Source organism: Hemiscyllium ocellatum, unplaced genomic scaffold, assembly GCF_020745735.1.
Source record: "Hemiscyllium ocellatum isolate sHemOce1 unplaced genomic scaffold, sHemOce1.pat.X.cur. scaffold_1613_pat_ctg1, whole genome shotgun sequence".
Lineage (NCBI taxonomy): Eukaryota > Metazoa > Chordata > Chondrichthyes > Orectolobiformes > Hemiscylliidae > Hemiscyllium > Hemiscyllium ocellatum.
In genome coordinates, this window is record NW_026867833.1 from 45,873 (window position 1) to 67,038 (window position 21,166).

The 21,166-nt window shown below is 50.2% G+C and overlaps 6 non-coding genes across 6 annotated transcripts; all 6 read left to right on the forward strand.

Annotated features, from left to right (window-relative positions):
- Positions 1 to 2,801: 2,801 nt before the first annotated feature.
- trnam-cau (transfer RNA methionine (anticodon CAU)) lies at positions 2,802 to 2,873 on the forward strand. The gene has a single exon. It is a non-coding gene; the product is annotated as a tRNA-Met (tRNA).
- A 3,208-nt stretch (positions 2,874 to 6,081) lies between these two features.
- Positions 6,082 to 6,153, forward strand: trnam-cau (transfer RNA methionine (anticodon CAU)). Its single transcript has one exon. It is a non-coding gene; the product is annotated as a tRNA-Met (tRNA).
- Positions 6,154 to 9,358: 3,205 nt separating this feature from the next.
- On the forward strand, positions 9,359 to 9,430 carry trnam-cau (transfer RNA methionine (anticodon CAU)). The gene has a single exon. It is a non-coding gene; the product is annotated as a tRNA-Met (tRNA).
- Positions 9,431 to 12,635: 3,205 nt separating this feature from the next.
- trnam-cau (transfer RNA methionine (anticodon CAU)) lies at positions 12,636 to 12,707 on the forward strand. Its single transcript has one exon. It is a non-coding gene; the product is annotated as a tRNA-Met (tRNA).
- Positions 12,708 to 15,914: 3,207 nt separating this feature from the next.
- Positions 15,915 to 15,986, forward strand: trnam-cau (transfer RNA methionine (anticodon CAU)). Its single transcript has one exon. It is a non-coding gene; the product is annotated as a tRNA-Met (tRNA).
- Positions 15,987 to 19,197: 3,211 nt separating this feature from the next.
- On the forward strand, positions 19,198 to 19,269 carry trnam-cau (transfer RNA methionine (anticodon CAU)). Its single transcript has one exon. It is a non-coding gene; the product is annotated as a tRNA-Met (tRNA).
- Positions 19,270 to 21,166: the final 1,897 nt, after the last annotated feature.

The window sequence follows — 21,166 nt, forward strand, 5'->3', positions numbered from 1 at the left end:
TTGAACGGCTTGTGTCTACGCGAGAATGGTGCTACGTGTTTATGGCGTCCCACTGCCTGTCTCTGGGACAGAGAGGCTGAGGGAGCAAAACTGGTTCATTTTTAACCGTCCCTTCCGTGTTGGACTGCCTGCAGTCCCTCAGCTCAGGGCCGTGGGGAGGACTCTCAGTGAGTGAAGGTTTCACTCGGATTCTCTTCATCTGGGACACTTGGGGCTCAGATGTTAACTGCTGCGCGGTAGCAACAAAGAAAGCGATGCCCACTTTGCTATAGACTTTCCGTAAGATTGCTGCGTGAAGACGATTTCTGAACACCAAGAAGGCTGCACAACAATGTGAATTTACCTGGGCGAAGAGTCCTCGGTGTCCATTTCTTTCTGTCCTTCCAGCACAGCATCTTTCCATCTCTCAGATAACAGACCTTTGGAGAAAGTTCACAATCAAAGTTGTTCATGTTCCCCGCATTAATGCAACTGACACCTCTCACCCCAACGGTTTCAGAGAGTGAGAGAGAGAGAGAGAGAGACTCTACCCGCCCCCCCCCTACACCCCGCCCCCCCCCACCCCAGAACAACGTGCAAGTAGAAATAAATTGGTTTAATTATCGAGCAGTGGAGATAGTCCAGTTCCTGGGGATGAGACAAACATCATCGCCCCGGGGACAGAATGACAAGCAGAAGTTCTGGAAACGCTTTGCTGCTTGCAATTCTTGGAGCAATGTGGAATGTACTTCACACTGAGCAACTTTCAGCTGGCTCAGAGTCTCCAATGTACATTGCTGTGTTTGCCGCCAGCTCAGAGAGAGAGAACAATAGGAAGGACGTAGGAGTGAATAACGATCCGCGTGAGAGGGCGAATAGCTGCTCATGGAGACTGTTAGTGGCTAACAATACGTAGTGTGTCATAGCAGACGAGGTGATAACAAGGAGTCGTTTGTGTGGTAGGGGTCAAGGACATGGGGGAGTTCAGGCCCTAAAGTTATGGAACTCGATATTGAAGACCGGAGGGCTGTAAGGTCTCCAAGTGGAAAATGAGTTGTTGTTCTTTCATCTGGAGCTAGAACACTGCTGCAAGCCTGAGACAGAGATGTTGGTCAGGGAACAGGGTGATGTGTTAAAGTGGCAGACAACCGCCAGGTCAGGGCCTTTTTCCTGCGGGCAGAACCGGGATGTTCTGCGAAGCAGTCACCCAGTTTATGCTTCATGCTACATTGGGGAAACGACACTGTGAGCAGCGAATGCAGTGGACTAGGTTGTGGCAAAAGTGCTGCTTCACCTGGCAGGTATGTTTGAGCCCTTGGATATTCAGGAGGGAGCAGGTAAATGGGCAGGTGTTGCACATTCGGCGGTTTCAGGCGAAAGCGACTTGGCACTATGGGAGGTGGGTGTGGGGTGTTGCGAGTGAAGGAAGAGTGGACCCGAAGTGTAACCCCTGGCACAACGGGTGCGTGTTGGGACCATAACCCACTCTCTCCTATTCACTCAATGTCGTCTTTAGCAGCTTTCCCTTATAACTGCGCTCTGTTCTGCACCTCGCCTTCTCATCTGCTTCCGAAAAAAGGCTTGGACATAAATATTTCACAGTGATATACTGGCCCAATGTGCACAGTCGAGTTGATACACTCGTGGAGATCTGCGTGGTCTTCTCCTGTTCTCTGTATCCCATGGTGAGGAGGGTAATGCTTGTCACTGGCCGCTCGGGTGTCATAGAAAAATTTCAAAACAAAATGTTTGAATTGTCTGCCAGTGGAGAGAGCCCGGTTCCTGGGGACGTGACAAACAGCAGCAGGGAGACTGAATGAGAAGCAGCTGTTCGAGAAACTCTTTGCCGCTAGCAATTCTTAGAGCAATCTCAAATGTATTTCATAGTGAGCACGTCTCAGGTCACTCAAGCGGTGTGGGGCATCTATCGCGGGCCGGCTCTCTGGCTCGTTGGTCTAGGCGTATGATTCTCGCTTTGGGTGCCGTACTGTGATGAGTTGCGAGAGGTCCCGGGTTCAAATCCCGGACGAGCCCGAGGTTTTTCTAAAACTTGACTTGTGCAAAACTGCCTGATTAATTTTCTCAAAAAGCACCTTGGTGAAACGAGGTTGGGCTGTCTGGAGTACGGACAAGGCAGAAAACAGGGAAGTGAAATGGTTGGATGTCGTGTCGAACAGGTTGACGTGAGCTGTGCGGTGTTTGGGGAATGTCAGCAATGAAGGTAGATTGGAAAATTGGGACAGCTCTCCTCGGAGAACCGAAGTTTTCCAAGTCATGAGGGACCTAGAAACAGGAAATAATGTTGTGAAAATGTTCCCACACCTGAAAGGTCCACAACGATTCGGCAGAATTTTAAGGTCACCAGGAAAACAAGTAAAAATGACAGGAGGAAGAACGTTTTCGTACAGGGAGTGGTTAGTGTCAGTAAGTCCCTGTCGGACATTGACAAAGAGGAAGATTCAATGAACACAAAAGGGAATTCGGTGGTCACGTTCAGATGTGCAGATTTACGCTGAGAATGCGAGAGAATGAAACGAATAGACACACGTTGACTGAAGTATAGAACCAGCAGAGCGAAGGTGGGCCGCATGGCCTCCGTCTGCGCTGCGACACATGTTGTCACACATTCAGTGTGAAATCACAGTTCGACCAACAGAATGTGGGAATTTAGTAAAAACGTTTCTATTTACACAGCCTCCGTACGTCTGCGAAACAGCATATCACACGACAGCAGCGGAGGTCTTTGACATCAGTCTCGAACGTGCGAGCCGCGTGCCAGATGAAAAGCTGAATCGCTCTGTGGACAGGGCTCAGAGCGTGGCAGCAGAGTGGCGCAGCGGGAGCGTGCTGGGCCCATAACCCAGAGGTCGATGGATCGAAACCATCCTCTGCTATTATTCAATGTCACCTCGAGCTGATTTCCTTTGGATCGGTGCTCTCTTCTGCCAGCTGCATACCCGAATGGCGTGAAGCATATCGATGCACTCGCCAAATCCACTCCATGCAAGGTGCGTGGTTTTAGAGGTCTCAGTGGCATTCTGTTGTTCGGCGGTTTTTATTCTGAACTGGATCGCAAAACCAGTTCTCTGCGATGCCAATCAGCTGGTCAAGTTGAAACAAATGTCTTGCGGTTTCGTCCATTCCCTGCAGTAATTCGCTACCCTGGTTCAGACGTGAATGACAAGCATGTCAAAAACCTCATCACGACTCAGACACAGTTCCCCCACGATTAGGACGGATCCCACCGATTGTGAATAACCTCAGAGAGAGAGAGACAGGCAATCGGCGTGGATTCGATGGGTTGAACGGCTTGTGTCTACGCGAGAATGGTGCTACGTGTTTATGGCGTCCCACTGCCTGTCTCTGGGACAGAGAGGCTGAGGGAGCAAAACTGGTTCATTTTTAACCGTCCCTTCCGTGTTGGACTGCCTGCAGTCCCTCAGCTCAGGGCCGTGGGGAGGACTCTCAGTGAGTGAAGGTTTCACTCGGATTCTCTTCATCTGGGACACTTGGGCTCAGATGTTAACTGCTGCGCGGTAGCAACAAAGAAAGCGATGCCCACTTTGCTATAGACTTTCCGTAAGATTGCTGCGTGAAGACGATTTCTGAACACCAAGAAGGCTGCACAACAATGTGAATTTACCTGGGCGAAGAGTCCTCGGTGTCCATTTCTTTCTGTCCTTCCAGCACAGCATCTTTCCATCTCTCAGATAACAGACCTTTGGAGAAAGTTCACAATCAAAGTTGTTCATGTTCCCCGCATTAATGCAACTGACACCTCTCACCCCAAGGGTTTCAGAGAGTGAGAGCGAGAGAGAGAGAGACTCTACCCGCCCCCACCCTACACCCCGCCCCACCCCACCCCAGAACAACGTGCAAGTAGAAATAAATTGGTTTAATTATCGAGCAGTGGAGATAGTCCAGTTCCTGGGGATGAGACAAACATCATCGCCCCGGGGACAGAATGACAAGCAGAAGTTCTGGAAACGCTTTGCTGCTTGCAATTCTTGGAGCAATGTGGAATGTACTTCACACTGAGCAACTTTCAGCTGGCTCAGAGTCTCCAATGTACATTGCTGTGTTTGCCGCCAGCTCAGAGAGAGAGAACAATAGGAAGGACGTAGGAGTGAATAACGATCCGCGTGAGAGGGCGAATAGCTGCTCATGGAGACTGTTAGTGGCTAACAATACGTAGTCTGTCATAGCCGACGAGGTGATAACAAGGAGTCGTTTGTGTGGTAGGGGTCAAGGACATGGGGGAGTTCAGGCCCTAAAGTTATGGAACTCGATATTGAAGACCGGAGGGCTGTAAGGTCTCCAAGTGGAAAATGAGTTGTTGTTCTTTCATCTGGAGCTAGAACACTGCTGCAAGCCTGAGACAGAGATGTTGGTCAGGGAACAGGGTGATGTGTTAAAGTGGCAGACAACCGCCAGGTCAGGGCCTTTTTTCCTGCGGGCAGAACCGGATGTTCTGCGAAGCAGTCACCCAGTTTATGCTTCATGCTACATTGGGGAAACGACACTGTGAGCAGCGAATGCAGTGGACTAGGTTGTGGCAAAAGTGCTGCTTCACCTGGCAGGTATGTTTGAGCCCTTGGATATTCAGGAGGGAGCAGGTAAATGGGCAGGTGTTGCACATTCGGCAGTTTCAGGCGAAAGCGACTTGGCACTATGGGAGGTGGGTGTGGGGTGTTGCGAGTGAAGGAAGAGTGGACCCGAAGTGTAACCCCTGGCACAACGGGTGCGTGTTGGGACCATAACCCACTCTCTCCTATTCACTCAATGTCGTCTTTAGCAGCTTTCCCTTATAACTGCGCTCTGTTCTGCACCTCGCCTTCTCATCTGCTTCCGAAAAAAGGCTTGGACATAAATATTTCACAGTGATATACTGGCCCAATGTGCACAGTCGAGTTGATACACTCGTGGAGATCTGCGTGGTCTTCTCCTGTTCTCTGTATCCCATGGTGAGGAGGGTAATGCTTGTCACTGGCCGCTCGGGTGTCATAGAAAAATTTCAAAACAAAATGTTTGAATTGTCTGCCAGTGGAGAGAGCCCGGTTCCTGGGGACGTGACAAACAGCAGCAGGGAGACTGAATGAGAAGCAGCTGTTCGAGAAACTCTTTGCCGCTAGCAATTCTTAGAGCAATCTCAAATGTATTTCATAGTGAGCACGTCTCAGGTCACTCAAGCGGTGTGGGGCATCTATCGCGGGCCGGCTCTCTGGCTCGTTGGTCTAGGCGTATGATTCTCGCTTTGGGTGCCGTACTGTGATGAGTTGCGAGAGGTCCCGGGTTCAAATCCCGGACGAGCCCGAGGTTTTTCTAAAACTTGACTTGTGCAAAACTGCCTGATTAATTTTCTCAAAAAGCACCTTGGTGAAACGAGGTTGGGCTGTCTGGAGTACGGACAAGGCAGAAAACAGGGAAGTGAAATGGTTGGATGTCGTGTCGAACAGGTTGACGTGAGCTGTGCGGTGTTTGGGGAATGTCAGCAATGAAGGTAGATTGGAAAATTGGGACAGCTCTCCTCGGAGAACCGAAGTTTTCCAAGTCATGAGGGACCTAGAAACAGGAAATAATGTTGTGAAAATGTTCCCACACCTGAAAGGTCCACAACGATTCGGCAGAATTTTAAGGTCACCAGGAAAACAAGTAAAAATGACAGGAGGAAGAACGTTTTCGTACAGGGAGTGGTTAGTGTCAGTAAGTCCCTGTCGGACATTGACAAAGAGGAAGATTCAATGAACACAAAGGGAATTCGGTGGTCACGTTCAGATGTGCAGATTTACGCTGAGAATGCGAGAGAATGAAACGAATAGACACACGTTGACTGAAGTATAGAACCAGCAGAGCGAAGGTGGGCCGCATGGCCTCCGTCTGCGCTGCGACACATGTGATTTCACACATTCAGTGTGAAATCACAGTTCGACCAACAGAATGTGGGAATTTAGTAAAAACGTTTCTATTTACACAGCCTCCGTACGTCTGCGAAACAGCATATCACACGACAGCAGCGGAGGTCTTTGACATCAGTCTCGAACGTGCGAGCCGCGTGCCAGATGAAAAGCTGAATCGCTCTGTGGACAGGGCTCAGAGCGTGGCAGCAGAGTGGCGCAGCGGGAGCGTGCTGGGCCCATAACCCAGAGGTCGATGGATCGAAACCATCCTCTGCTATTATTCAATGTCACCTCGAGCTGATTTCCTTTGGATCGGTGCTCTCTTCTGCCAGCTGCATACCCGAATGGCGTGAAGCATATCGATGCACTCGCCAAATCCACTCCATGCAAGGTGCGTGGTTTTAGAGGTCTCAGTGGCATTCTGTTGTTCGGCGGTTTTTATTCTGAACTGGATCGCAAAACCAGTTCTCTGCGATGCCAATCAGCTGGTCAAGTTGAAACAAATGTCTTGCGGTTTCGTCCATTCCCTGCAGTAATTCGCTACCCTGGTTCAGACGTGAATGACAAGCATGTCAAAAACCTCATCACGACTCAGACACAGTTCCCCACGATTAGGACGGATCCCACCGATTGTGAATAACCTCAGAGAGAGAGAGACAGGCAATCGGCGTGGATTCGATGGGTTGAACGGCTTGTGTCTACGCGAGAATGGTGCTACGTGTTTATGGCGTCCCACTGCCTGTCTCTGGGACAGAGAGGCTGAGGGAGCAAAACTGGTTCATTTTTAACCGTCCCTTCCGTGTTGGACTGCCTGCAGTCCCTCAGCTCAGGGCCGTGGGGAGGACTCTCAGTGAGTGAAGGTTTCACTCGGATTCTCTTCATCTGGGACACTTGGGGCTCAGATGTTAACTGCTGCGCGGTAGCAACAAAGAAAGCGATGCCCACTTTGCTATAGACTTTCCGTAAGATTGCTGCGTGAAGACGATTTCTGAACACCAAGAAGGCTGCACAACAATGTGAATTTACCTGGGCGAAGAGTCCTCGGTGTCCATTTCTTTCTGTCCTTCCAGCACAGCATCTTTCCATCTCTCAGATAACAGACCTTTGGAGAAAGTTCACAATCAAAGTTGTTCATGTTCCCCGCATTAATGCAACTGACACCTCTCACCCAACGGTTTCAGAGAGTGAGAGAGAGAGAGAGAGAGAGACTCTACCCGCCCCCACCCTACACCCCCCCCCCCCCCACCCCAGAACAACGTGCAAGTAGAAATAAATTGGTTTAATTATCGAGCAGTGGAGATAGTCCAGTTCCTGGGGATGAGACAAACATCATCGCCCCGGGGACAGAATGACAAGCAGAAGTTCTGGAAACGCTTTGCTGCTTGCAATTCTTGGAGCAATGTGGAATGTACTTCACACTGAGCAACTTTCAGCTGGCTCAGAGTCTCCAATGTACATTGCTGTGTTTGCCGCCAGCTCAGAGAGAGAGAACAATAGGAAGGACGTAGGAGTGAATAACGATCCGCGTGAGAGGGCGAATAGCTGCTCATGGAGACTGTTAGTGGCTAACAATACGTAGTCGTCATAGCCGACGAGGTGATAACAAGGAGTCGTTTGTGTGGTAGGGGTCAAGGACATGGGGGAGTTCAGGCCCTAAAGTTATGGAACTCGATATTGAAGACCGGAGGGCTGTAAGGTCTCCAAGTGGAAAATGAGTTGTTGTTCTTTCATCTGGAGCTAGAACACTGCTGCAAGCCTGAGACAGAGATGTTGGTCAGGGAACAGGGTGATGTGTTAAAGTGGCAGACAACCGCCAGGTCAGGGCCTTTTTCCTGCGGGCAGAACCGGGATGTTCTGCGAAGCAGTCACCCAGTTTATGCTTCATGCTACATTGGGGAAACGACACTGTGAGCAGCGAATGCAGTGGACTAGGTTGTGGCAAAAGTGCTGCTTCACCTGGGAGGTATGTTTGAGCCCTTGGATATTCAGGAGGGAGCCGGTAAATGGGCAGGTGTTGCACATTCGGCAGTTTCAGGCGAAAGCGACTTGGCACTATGGGAGGTGGGTGTGGGGTGTTGCGAGTGAAGGAAGAGTGGACCCGAAGTGTAACCCCGGCACAACGGGTGCGTGTTGGGACCATAACCCACTCTCCCTATTCACTCAATGTCGTCTTTAGCAGCTTTCCCTTATAACTGCGCTCTGTTCTGCACCTCGCCTTCTCATCTGCTTCCGAAAAAAGGCTTGGACATAAATATTTCACAGTGATATACTGGCCCAATGTGCACAGTCGAGTTGATACACTCGTGGAGATCTGCGTGGTCTTCTCCTGTTCTCTGTATCCCATGGTGAGGAGGGTAATGCTTGTCACTGGCCGCTCGGGTGTCATAGAAAAATTTCAAAACAAAATGTTTGAATTGTCTGCCAGTGGAGAGAGCCCGGTTCCTGGGGACGTGACAAACAGCAGCAGGGAGACTGAATGAGAAGCAGCTGTTCGAGAAACTCTTTGCCGCTAGCAATTCTTAGAGCAATCTCAAATGTATTTCATAGTGAGCACGTCTCAGGTCACTCAAGCGGTGTGGGGCATCTATCGCGGGCCGGCTCTCTGGCTCGTTGGTCTAGGCGTATGATTCTCGCTTTGGGTGCCGTACTGTGATGAGTTGCGAGAGGTCCCGGGTTCAAATCCCGGACGAGCCCGAGGTTTTCTAAAACTTGACTTGTGCAAAACTGCCTGATTAATTTTCTCAAAAAGCACCTTGGTGAAACGAGGTTGGCCTGTCTGGAGTACGGACAAGGCAGAAAACAGGGAAGTGAAATGGTTGGATGTCGTGTCGAACAGGTTGACGTGAGCTGTGCGGTGTTGGGGAATGTCAGCAATGAAGGTAGATTGGAAAATTGGGACAGCTCTCCTCGGAGAACCGAAGTTTTCCAAGTCATGAGGGACCTAGAAACAGGAAATAATGTTGTGAAAATGTTCCCACACCTGAAAGGTCCACAACGATTCGGCAGAATTTTAAGGTCACCAGGAAAACAAGTAAAAATGACAGGAGGAAGAACGTTTTCGTACAGGGAGTGGTTAGTGTCAGTAAGTCCCTGTCGGACATTGACAAAGAGGAAGATTCAATGAACACAAAAGGGAATTCGGTGGTCACGTTCAGATGTGCAGATTTACGCTGAGAATGCGAGAGAATGAAACGAATAGACACACGTTGACTGAAGTATAGAACCAGCAGAGCGAAGGTGGGCCGCATGGCCTCCGTCTGCGCTGCGACACATGTGATTTCACACATTCAGTGTGAAATCACAGTTCGACCAACAGAATGTGGGAATTTAGTAAAAACGTTTCTATTTACACAGCCTCCGTACGTCTGCGAAACAGCATATCACACGACAGCAGCGGAGGTCTTTGACATCAGTCTCGAACGTGCGAGCCGCGTGCCAGATGAAAAGCTGAATCGCTCTGTGGACAGGGCTCAGAGCGTGGCAGCAGAGTGGCGCAGCGGGAGCGTGCTGGGCCCATAACCCAGAGGTCGATGGATCGAAACCATCCTCTGCTATTATTCAATGTCACCTCGAGCTGATTTCCTTTGGATCGGTGCTCTCTTCTGCCAGCTGCATACCCGAATGGCGTGAAGCATATCGATGCACTCGCCAAATCCACTCCATGCAAGGTGCGTGGTTTTAGAGGTCTCAGTGGCATTCTGTTGTTCGGCGGTTTTTATTCTGAACTGGATCGCAAAACCAGTTCTCTGCGATGCCAATCAGCTGGTCAAGTTGAAACAAATGTCTTGCGGTTTCGTCCATTCCCTGCAGTAATTCGCTACCCTGGTTCAGACGTGAATGACAAGCATGTCAAAAACCTCATCACGACTCAGACACAGTTCCCCACGATTAGGACGGATCCCACCGATTGTGAATAACCTCAGAGAGAGAGAGACAGGCAATCGGCGTGGATTCGATGGGTTGAACGGCTTGTGTCTACGCGAGAATGGTGCTACGTGTTTATGGCGTCCCACTGCCTGTCTCTGGGACAGAGAGGCTGAGGGAGCAAAACTGGTTCATTTTTACCGTCCCTTCCGTGTTGGACTGCCTGCAGTCCCTCAGCTCAGGGCCGTGGGGAGGACTCTCAGTGAGTGAAGGTTTCACTCGGATTCTCTTCATCTGGGACACTTGGGGCTCAGATGTTAACTGCTGCGCGGTAGCAACAAAGAAAGCGATGCCCACTTTGCTATAGACTTTCCGTAAGATTGCTGCGTGAAGACGATTTCTGAACACCAAGAAGGCTGCACAACAATGTGAATTTACCTGGGCGAAGAGTCCTCGGTGTCCATTTCTTTCTGTCCTTCCAGCACAGCATCTTTCCATCTCTCAGATAACAGACCTTTGGAGAAGTTCACAATCAAAGTTGTTCATGTTCCCCGCATTAATGCAACTGACACCTCTCACCCCAAGGGTTTCAGAGAGTGAGAGAGAGAGAGAGAGGACTCTACCCGCCCCCACCCTACACCCCGCCCCACCCCCACCCCAGAACAACGTGCAAGTAGAAATAAATTGGTTTAATTATCGAGCAGTGGAGATAGTCCAGTTCCTGGGGATGAGACAAACATCATCGCCCCGGGGACAGAATGACAAGCAGAAGTTCTGGAAACGCTTTGCTGCTTGCAATTCTTGGAGCAATGTGGAATGTACTTCACACTGAGCAACTTTCAGCTGGCTCAGAGTCTCCAATGTACATTGCTGTGTTTGCCGCCAGCTCAGAGAGAGAGAACAATAGGAAGGACGTAGGAGTGAATAACGATCCGCGTGAGAGGGCGAATAGCTGCTCATGGAGACTGTTAGTGGCTAACAATACGTAGTCTGTCATAGCCGACGAGGTGATAACAAGGAGTCGTTTGTGTGGTAGGGGTCAAGGACATGGGGGAGTTCAGGCCCTAAAGTTCTGGAACTCGATATTGAAGACCGGAGGGCTGTAAGGTCTCCAAGTGGAAAATGAGTTGTTGTTCTTTCATCTGGAGCTAGAACACTGCTGCAAGCCTGAGACAGAGATGTTGGTCAGGGAACAGGGTGATGTGTTAAAGTGGCAGACAACCGCCAGGTCAGGGCCTTTTTCCTGCGGGCAGAACCGGGATGTTCTGCGAAGCAGTCACCCAGTTTATGCTTCATGCTACATTGGGGAAACGACACTGTGAGCAGCGAATGCAGTGGACTAGGTTGTGGCAAAAGTGCTGCTTCACCTGGCAGGTATGTTTGAGCCCTTGGATATTCAGGAGGGAGCCGGTAAATGGGCAGGTGTTGCACATTCGGCAGTTTCAGGCGAAAGCGACTTGGCACTATGGGAGGTGGGTGTGGGGTGTTGCGAGTGAAGGAAGAGTGGACCCGAAGTGTAACCCCTGGCACAACGGGTGCGTGTTGGGACCATAACCCACTCTCTCCTATTCACTCAATGTCGTCTTTAGCAGCTTTCCCTTATAACTGCGCTCTGTTCTGCACCTCGCCTTCTCATCTGCTTCCGAAAAAAGGCTTGGACATAAATATTTCACAGTGATATACTGGCCCAATGTGCACAGTCGAGTTGATACACTTGTGGAGATCTGCGTGGTCTTCTCCTGTTCTCTGTATCCATGGTGAGGAGGGTAATGCTTGTCACTGGCCGCTCGGGTGTCATAGAAAAATTTCAAAACAAAATGTTTGAATTGTCTGCCAGTGGAGAGAGCCCGGTTCCTGGGGACGTGACAAACAGCAGCAGGGAGACTGAATGAGAAGCAGCTGTTCGAGAAACTCTTTGCCGCTAGCAATTCTTAGAGCAATCTCAAATGTATTTCATAGTGAGCACGTCTCAGGTCACTCAAGCGGTGTGGGGCATCTATCGCGGGCCGGCTCTCTGGCTCGTTGGTCTAGGCGTATGATTCTCGCTTTGGGTGCCGTACTGTGATGAGTTGCGAGAGGTCCCGGGTTCAAATCCCGGACGAGCCCGAGGTTTTTCTAAACTTGACTTGTGCAAAACTGCCTGATTAATTTTCTCAAAAAGCACCTTGGTGAAACGAGGTTGGCCTGTCTGGAGTACGGACAAGGCAGAAAACAGGGAAGTGAAATGGTTGGATGTCGTGTCGAACAGGTTGACGTGAGCTGTGCGGTGTTTGGGGAATGTCAGCAATGAAGGTAGATTGGAAAATTGGGACAGCTCTCCTCGGAGAACCGAAGTTTTCCAAGTCATGAGGGACCTAGAAACAGGAAATAATGTTGTGAAAATGTTCCCACACCTGAAAGGTCCACAACGATTCGGCAGAATTTTAAGGTCACCAGGAAAACAAGTAAAAATGACAGGAGGAAGAACGTTTTCGTACAGGGAGTGGTTAGTGTCAGTAAGTCCCTGTCGGACATTGACAAAGAGGAAGATTCAATGAACACAAAAGGGAATTCGGTGGTCACGTTCAGATGTGCAGATTTACGCTGAGAATGCGAGAGAATGAAACGAATAGACACACGTTGACTGAAGTATAGAACCAGCAGAGCGAAGGTGGGCCGCATGGCCTCCGTCTGCGCTGCGACACATGTGATTTCACACATTCAGTGTGAAATCACAGTTCGACCAACAGAATGTGGGAATTTAGTAAAAACGTTTCTATTTACACAGCCTCCGTACGTCTGCGAAACAGCATATCACACGACAGCAGCGGAGGTCTTTGACATCAGTCTCGAACGTGCGAGCCGCGTGCCAGATGAAAAGCTGAATCGCTCTGTGGACAGGGCTCAGAGCGTGGCAGCAGAGTGGCGCAGCGGGAGCGTGCTGGGCCCATAACCCAGAGGTCGATGGATCGAAACCATCCTCTGCTATTATTCAATGTCACCTCGAGCTGATTTCCTTTGGATCGGTGCTCTCTTCTGCCAGCTGCATACCCGAATGGCGTGAAGCATATCGATGCACTCGCCAAATCCACTCCACGCAAGGTGCGTGGTTTTAGAGGTCTCAGTGGCATTCTGTTGTTCGGCGGTTTTTATTCTGAACTGGATCGCAAAACCAGTTCTCTGCGATGCCAATCAGCTGGTCAAGTTGAAACAAATGTCTTGCGGTTTCGTCCATTCCCTGCAGTAATTCGCTACCCTGGTTCAGACGTGAATGACAAGCATGTCAAAAACCTCATCACGACTCAGACACAGTTCCCCACGATTAGGACGGATCCCACCGATTGTGAATAACCTCAGAGAGAGAGAGACAGGCAATCGGCGTGGATTCGATGGGTTGAACGGCTTGTGTCTACGCGAGAATGGTGCTACGTGTTTATGGCGTCCCACTGCCTGTCTCTGGGACAGGAGGCTGAGGGAGCAAAACTGGTTCATTTTTACCCGTCCCTTCCGTGTTGGACTGCCTGCAGTCCCTCAGCTCAGGGCCGTGGGGAGGACTCTCAGTGAGTGAAGGTTTCACTCGGATTCTCTTCATCTGGGACACTTGGGGCTCAGATGTTAACTGCTGCGCGGTAGCAACAAAGAAAGCGATGCCCACTTTGCTATAGACTTTCCGTAAGATTGCTGCGTGAAGACGATTTCTGAACACCAAGAAGGCTGCACAACAATGTGAATTTACCTGGGCGAAGAGTCCTCGGTGTCCATTTCTTTCTGTCCTTCCAGCACAGCATCTTTCCATCTCTCAGATAACAGACCTTTGGAGAAAGTTCACAATCAAAGTTGTTCATGTTCCCCGCATTAATGCAACTGACACCTCTCACCCCAAGGGTTTCAGAGAGTGAGAGAGAGAGAGAGAGAGAGACTCTACCCGCCCCCACCCTACACCCCGCCCCACCCCACCCCAGAACAACGTGCAAGTAGAAATAAATTGGTTTAATTATCGAGCAGTGGAGATAGTCCAGTTCCTGGGGATGAGACAAACATCATCGCCCCGGGGACAGAATGACAAGCAGAAGTTCTGGAAACGCTTTGCTGCTTGCAATTCTTGGAGCAATGTGGAATGTACTTCACACTGAGCAACTTTCAGCTGGCTCAGAGTCTCCAATGTACATTGCTGTGTTTGCCGCCAGCTCAGAGAGAGAGAACAATAGGAAGGACGTAGGAGTGAATAACGATCCGCGTGAGAGGGCGAATAGCTGCTCATGGAGACTGTTAGTGGCTAACAATACGTAGTCTGTCATAGCCGACGAGGTGATAACAAGGAGTCGTTTGTGTGGTAGGGGTCAAGGACATGGGGGAGTTCAGGCCCTAAAGTTCTGGAACTCGATATTGAAGACCGGAGGGCTGTAAGGTCTCCAAGTGGAAAATGAGTTGTTGTTCTTTCATCTGGAGCTAGAACACTGCTGCAAGCCTGAGACAGAGATGTTGGTCAGGGAACAGGGTGATGTGTTAAAGTGGCAGACAACCGCCAGGTCAGGGCCTTTTTCCTGCGGGCAGAACCGGGATGTTCTGCGAAGCAGTCACCCAGTTTATGCTTCATGCTACATTGGGGAAACGACACTGTGAGCAGCGAATGCAGTGGACTAGGTTGTGGCAAAAGTGCTGCTTCACCTGGGAGGTATGTTTGAGCCCTTGGATATTCAGGAGGGAGCCGGTAAATGGGCAGGTGTTGCACATTCGGCAGTTTCAGGCGAAAGCGACTTGGCACTATGGGAGGTGGGTGTGGGGTGTTGCGAGTGAAGGAAGAGTGGACCCGAAGTGTAACCCCGGCACAACGGGTGCGTGTTGGGACCATAACCCACTCTCTCCTATTCACTCAATGTCGTCTTTAGCAGCTTTCCCTTATAACTGCGCTCTGTTCTGCACCTCGCCTTCTCATCTGCTTCCGAAAAAAGGCTTGGACATAAATATTTCACAGTGATATACTGGCCCAATGTGCACAGTCGAGTTGATACACTTGTGGAGATCTGCGTGGTCTTCTCCTGTTCTCTGTATCCCATGGTGAGGAGGGTAATGCTTGTCACTGGCCGCTCGGGTGTCATAGAAAAATTTCAAAACAAAATGTTTGAATTGTCTGCCAGTGGAGAGAGCCCGGTTCCTGGGGACGTGACAAACAGCAGCAGGGAGACTGAATGAGAAGCAGCTGTTCGAGAAACTCTTTGCCGCTAGCAATTCTTAGAGCAATCTCAAATGTATTTCATAGTGAGCACGTCTCAGGTCACTCAAGCGGTGTGGGGCATCTATCGCGGGCCGGCTCTCTGGCTCGTTGGTCTAGGCGTATGATTCTCGCTTTGGGTGCCGTACTGTGATGAGTTGCGAGAGGTCCCGGGTTCAAATCCCGGACGAGCCCGAGGTTTTTCTAAACTTGACTTGTGCAAAACTGCCTGATTAATTTTCTCAAAAAGCACCTTGGTGAAACGAGGTTGGCCTGTCTGGAGTACGGACAAGGCAGAAAACAGGGAAGTGAAATGGTTGGATGTCGTGTCGAACAGGTTGACGTGAGCTGTGCGGTGTTTGGGGAATGTCAGCAATGAAGGTAGATTGGAAAATTGGGACAGCTCTCCTCGGAGAACCGAAGTTTTCCAAGTCATGAGGGACCTAGAAACAGGAAATAATGTTGTGAAAATGTTCCCACACCTGAAAGGTCCACAACGATTCGGCAGAATTTTAAGGTCACCAGGAAAACAAGTAAAAATGACAGGAGGAAGAACGTTTTCGTACAGGGAGTGGTTAGTGTCAGTAAGTCCCTGTCGGACATTGACAAAGAGGAAGATTCAATGAACACAAAAGGGAATTCGGTGGTCACGTTCAGATGTGCAGATTTACGCTGAGAATGCGAGAGAATGAAACGAATAGACACACGTTGACTGAAGTATAGAACCAGCAGAGCGAAGGTGGGCCGCATGGCCTCCGTCTGCGCTGCGACACATGTGATTTCACACATTCAGTGTGAAATCACAGTTCGACCAACAGAATGTGGGAATTTAGTAAAACGTTTCTATTTACACAGCCTCCGTACGTCTGCGAAACAGCATATCACACGACAGCAGCGGAGGTCTTTGACATCAGTCTCGAACGTGCGAGCCGCGTGCCAGATGAAAAGCTGAATCGCTCTGTGGACAGGGCTCAGAGCGTGGCAGCAGAGTGGCGCAGCGGGAGCGTGCTGGGCCCATAACCCAGAGGTCGATGGATCGAAACCATCCTCTGCTATTATTCAATGTCACCTCGAGCTGATTTCCTTTGGATCGGTGCTCTCTTCTGCCAGCTGCATACCCGAATGGCGTGAAGCATATCGATGCACTCGCCAAATCCACTCCACGCAAGGTGCGTGGTTTTAGAGGTCTCAGTGGCATTCTGTTGTTCGGCGGTTTTTATTCTGAACTGGATCGCAAAACCAGTTCTCTGCGATGCCAATCAGCTGGTCAAGTTGAAACAAATGTCTTGCGGTTTCGTCCATTCCCTGCAGTAATTCGCTACCCTGGTTCAGACGTGAATGACAAGCATGTCAAAAACCTCATCACGACTCAGACACAGTTCCCCCACGATTAGGACGGATCCCACCGATTGTGAATAACCTCAGAGAGAGAGAGACAGGCAATCGGCGTGGATTCGATGGGTTGAACGGCTTGTGTCTACGCGAGAATGGTGCTACGTGTTTATGGCGTCCCACTGCCTGTCTCTGGGACAGGGAGGCTGAGGGAGCAAAACTGGTTCATTTTTACCCGTCCCTTCCGTGTTGGACTGCCTGCAGTCCCTCAGCTCAGGGCCGTGGGGAGGACTCTCAGTGAGTGAAGGTTTCACTCGGATTCTCTTCATCTGGGACACTTGGGGCTCAGATGTTAACTGCTGCGCGGTAGCAACAAAGAAAGCGATGCCCACTTTGCTATAGACTTTCCGTAAGATTGCTGCGTGAAGACGATTTCTGAACACCAAGAAGGCTGCACAACAATGTGAATTTACCTGGGCGAAGAGTCCTCGGTGTCCATTTCTTTCTGTCCTTCCAGCACAGCATCTTTCCATCTCTCAGATAACAGACCTTTGGAGAAAGTTCACAATCAAAGTTGTTCATGTTCCCCGCATTAATGCAACTGACACCTCTCACCCCAAGGGTTTCAGAGAGTGAGAGAGAGAGAGAGAGAGACTCTACCCGCCCCCACCCTACACCCCCCCCCCACCCCACCCCAGAACAACGTGCAAGTAGAAATAAATTGGTTTAATTATCGAGCAGTGGAGATAGTCCAGTTCCTGGGGATGAGACAAACATCATCGCCCCGGGGACAGAATGACAAGCAGAAGTTCTGGAAACGCTTTGCTGCTTGCAATTCTTGGAGCAATGTGGAATGTACTTCACACTGAGCAACTTTCAGCTGGCTCAGAGTCTCCAATGTACATTGCTGTGTTTGCCGCCAGCTCAGAGAGAGAGAACAATAGGAAGGACGTAGGAGTGAATAACGATCCGCGTGAGAGGGCGAATAGCTGCTCATGGAGACTGTTAGTGGCTAACAATACGTAGTCTGTCATAGCCGACGAGGTGATAACAAGGAGTCGTTTGTGTGGTAGGGGTCAAGGACATGGGGGAGTTCAGGCCCTAAAGTTCTGGAACTCGATATTGAAGACCGGAGGGCTGTAAGGTCTCCAAGTGGAAAATGAGTTGTTGTTCTTTCATCTGGAGCTAGAACACTGCTGCAAGCCTGAGACAGAGATGTTGGTCAGGGAACAGGGTGATGTGTTAAAGTGGCAGACAACCGCCAGGTCAGGGCCTTTTTCCTGCGGGCAGAACCGGGATGTTCTGCGAAGCAGTCACCCAGTTTATGCTTCATGCTACATTGGGGAAACGACACTGTGAGCAGCGAATGCAGTGGACTAGGTTGTGGCAAAAGTGCTGCTTCACCTGGGAGGTATGTTTGAGCCCTTGGATATTCAGGAGGGAGCCGGTAAATGGGCAGGTGTTGCACATTCGGCAGTTTCAGGCGAAAGCGACTTGGCACTATGGGAGGTGGGTGTGGGGTGTTGCGAGTGAAGGAAGAGTGGACCCGAAGTGTAACCCCTGGCACAACGGGTGCGTGTTGGGACCATAACCCACTCTCTCCTATTCACTCAATGTCGTCTTTAGCAGCTTTCCCTTATAACTGCGCTCTGTTCTGCACCTCGCCTTCTCATCTGCTTCCGAAAAAAGGCTTGGACATAAATATTTCACAGTGATATACTGGCCCAATGTGCACAGTCGAGTTGATACACTTGTGGAGATCTGCGTGGTCTTCTCCTGTTCTCTGTATCCCATGGTGAGGAGGGTAATGCTTGTCACTGGCCGCTCGGGTGTCATAGAAAAATTTCAAAACAAAATGTTTGAATTGTCTGCCAGTGGAGAGAGCCCGGTTCCTGGGGACGTGACAAACAGCAGCAGGGAGACTGAATGAGAAGCAGCTGTTCGAGAAACTCTTTGCCGCTAGCAATTCTTAGAGCAATCTCAAATGTATTTCATAGTGAGCACGTCTCAGGTCACTCAAGCGGTGTGGGGCATCTATCGCGGGCCGGCTCTCTGGCTCGTTGGTCTAGGCGTATGATTCTCGCTTTGGGTGCCGTACTGTGATGAGTTGCGAGAGGTCCCGGGTTCAAATCCCGGACGAGCCCGAGGTTTTTCTAAAACTTGACTTGTGCAAAACTGCCTGATTAATTTTCTCAAAAAGCACCTTGGTGAAACGAGGTTGGCCTGTCTGGAGTACGGACAAGGCAGAAAACAGGGAAGTGAAATGGTTGGATGTCGTGTCGAACAGGTTGACGTGAGCTGTGCGGTGTTTGGGGAATGTCAGCAATGAAGGTAGATTGGAAAATTGGGACAGCTCTCCTCGGAGAACCGAAGTTTTCCAAGTCATGAGGGACCTAGAAACAGGAAATAATGTTGTGAAAATGTTCCCACACCTGAAAGGTCCACAACGATTCGGCAGAATTTTAAGGTCACCAGGAAAACAAGTAAAAATGACAGGAGGAAGAACGTTTTCGTACAGGGAGTGGTTAGTGTCAGTAAGTCCCTGTCGGACATTGACAAAGAGGAAGATTCAATGAACACAAAAGGGAATTCGGTGGTCACGTTCAGATGTGCAGATTTACGCTGAGAATGCGAGAGAATGAAACGAATAGACACACGTTGACTGAAGTATAGAACCAGCAGAGCGAAGGTGGGCCGCATGGCCTCCGTCTGCGCTGCGACACATGTGATTTCACACATTCAGTGTGAAATCACAGTTCGACCAACAGAATGTGGGAATTTAGTAAAAACGTTTCTATTTACACAGCCTCCGTACGTCTGCGAAACAGCATATCACACGACAGCAGCGGAGGTCTTTGACATCAGTCTCGAACGTGCGAGCCGCGTGCCAGATGAAAAGCTGAATCGCTCTGTGGACAGGGCTCAGAGCGTGGCAGCAGAGTGGCGCAGCGGGAGCGTGCTGGGCCCATAACCCAGAGGTCGATGGATCGAAACCATCCTCTGCTATTATTCAATGTCACCTCGAGCTGATTTCCTTTGGATCGGTGCTCTCTTCTGCCAGCTGCATACCCGAATGGCGTGAAGCATATCGATGCACTCGCCAAATCCACTCCACGCAAGGTGCGTGGTTTTAGAGGTCTCAGTGGCATTCTGTTGTTCGGCGGTTTTTATTCTGAACTGGATCGCAAAACCAGTTCTCTGCGATGCCAATCAGCTGGTCAAGTTGAAACAAATGTCTTGCGGTTTCGTCCATTCCCTGCAGTAATTCGCTACCCTGGTTCAGACGTGAATGACAAGCATGTCAAAAACCTCATCACGACTCAGACACAGTTCCCCCACGATTAGGACGGATCCCACCGATTGTGAATAACCTCAGAGAGAGAGAGACAGGCAATCGGCGTGGATTCGATGGGTTGAACGGCTTGTGTCTACGCGAGAATGGTGCTACGTGTTTATGGCGTCCCACTGCCTGTCTCTGGGACAGGGAGGCTGAGGGAGCAAAACTGGTTCATTTTTACCCGTCCCTTCCGTGTTGGACTGCCTGCAGTCCCTCAGCTCAGGGCCGTGGGGAGGACTCTCAGTGAGTGAAGGTTTCACTCGGATTCTCTTCATCTGGGACACTTGGGGCTCAGATGTTAACTGCTGCGCGGTAGCAACAAAGAAAGCGATGCCCACTTTGCTATAGACTTTCCGTAAGATTGCTGCGTGAAGACGATTTCTGAACACCAAGAAGGCTGCACAACAATGTGAATTTACCTGGGCGAAGAGTCCTCGGTGTCCATTTCTTTCTGTCCTTCCAGCACAGCATCTTTCCATCTCTCAGATAACAGACCTTTGGAGAAAGTTCACAATCAAAGTTGTTCATGTTCCCCGCATTAATGCAACTGACACCTCTCACCCCAAGGGTTTCAGAGAGTGAGAGAGAGAGAGAGAGAGACTCTACCCGCCCCCACCCTACACCCCGCCCCACCCCACCCCAGAACAACGTGCAAGTAGAAATAAATTGGTTTAATTATCGAGCAGTGGAGATAGTCCAGTTCCTGGGGATGAGACAAACATCATCGCCCCGGGGACAGAATGACAAGCAGAAGTTCTGGAAACGCTTTGCTGCTTGCAATTCTTGGAGCAATGTGGAATGTACTTCACACTGAGCAACTTTCAGCTGGCTCAGAGTCTCCAATGTACATTGCTGTGTTTGCCGCCAGCTCAGAGAGAGAGAACAATAGGAAGGACGTAGGAGTGAATAACGATCCGCGTGAGAGGGCGAATAGCTGCTCATGGAGACTGTTAGTGGCTAACAATACGTAGTCTGTCATAGCCGACGAGGTGATAACAAGGAGTCGTTTGTGTGGTAGGGGTCAAGGACATGGGGGAGTTCAGGCCCTAAAGTTCTGGAACTCGATATTGAAGACCGGAGGGCTGTAAGGTCTCCAAGTGGAAAATGAGTTGTTGTTCTTTCATCTGGAGCTAGAACACTGCTGCAAGCCTGAGACAGAGATGTTGGTCAGGGAACAGGGTGATGTGTTAAAGTGGCAGACAACCGCCAGGTCAGGGCCTTTTTCCTGCGGGCAGAACCGGGATGTTCTGCGAAGCAGTCACCCAGTTTATGCTTCATGCTACATTGGGGAAACGACACTGTGAGCAGCGAATGCAGTGGACTAGGTTGTGGCAAAAGTGCTGCTTCACCTGGGAGGTATGTTTGAGCCCTTGGATATTCAGGAGGGAGCCGGTAAATGGGCAGGTGTTGCACATTCGGCAGTTTCAGGCGAAAGCGACTTGGCACTATGGGAGGTGGGTGTGGGGTGTTGCGAGTGAAGGAAGAGTGGACCCGAAGTGTAACCCCCGGCACAACGGGTGCGTGTTGGGACCATAACCCACTCTCTCCTATTCACTCAATGTCGTC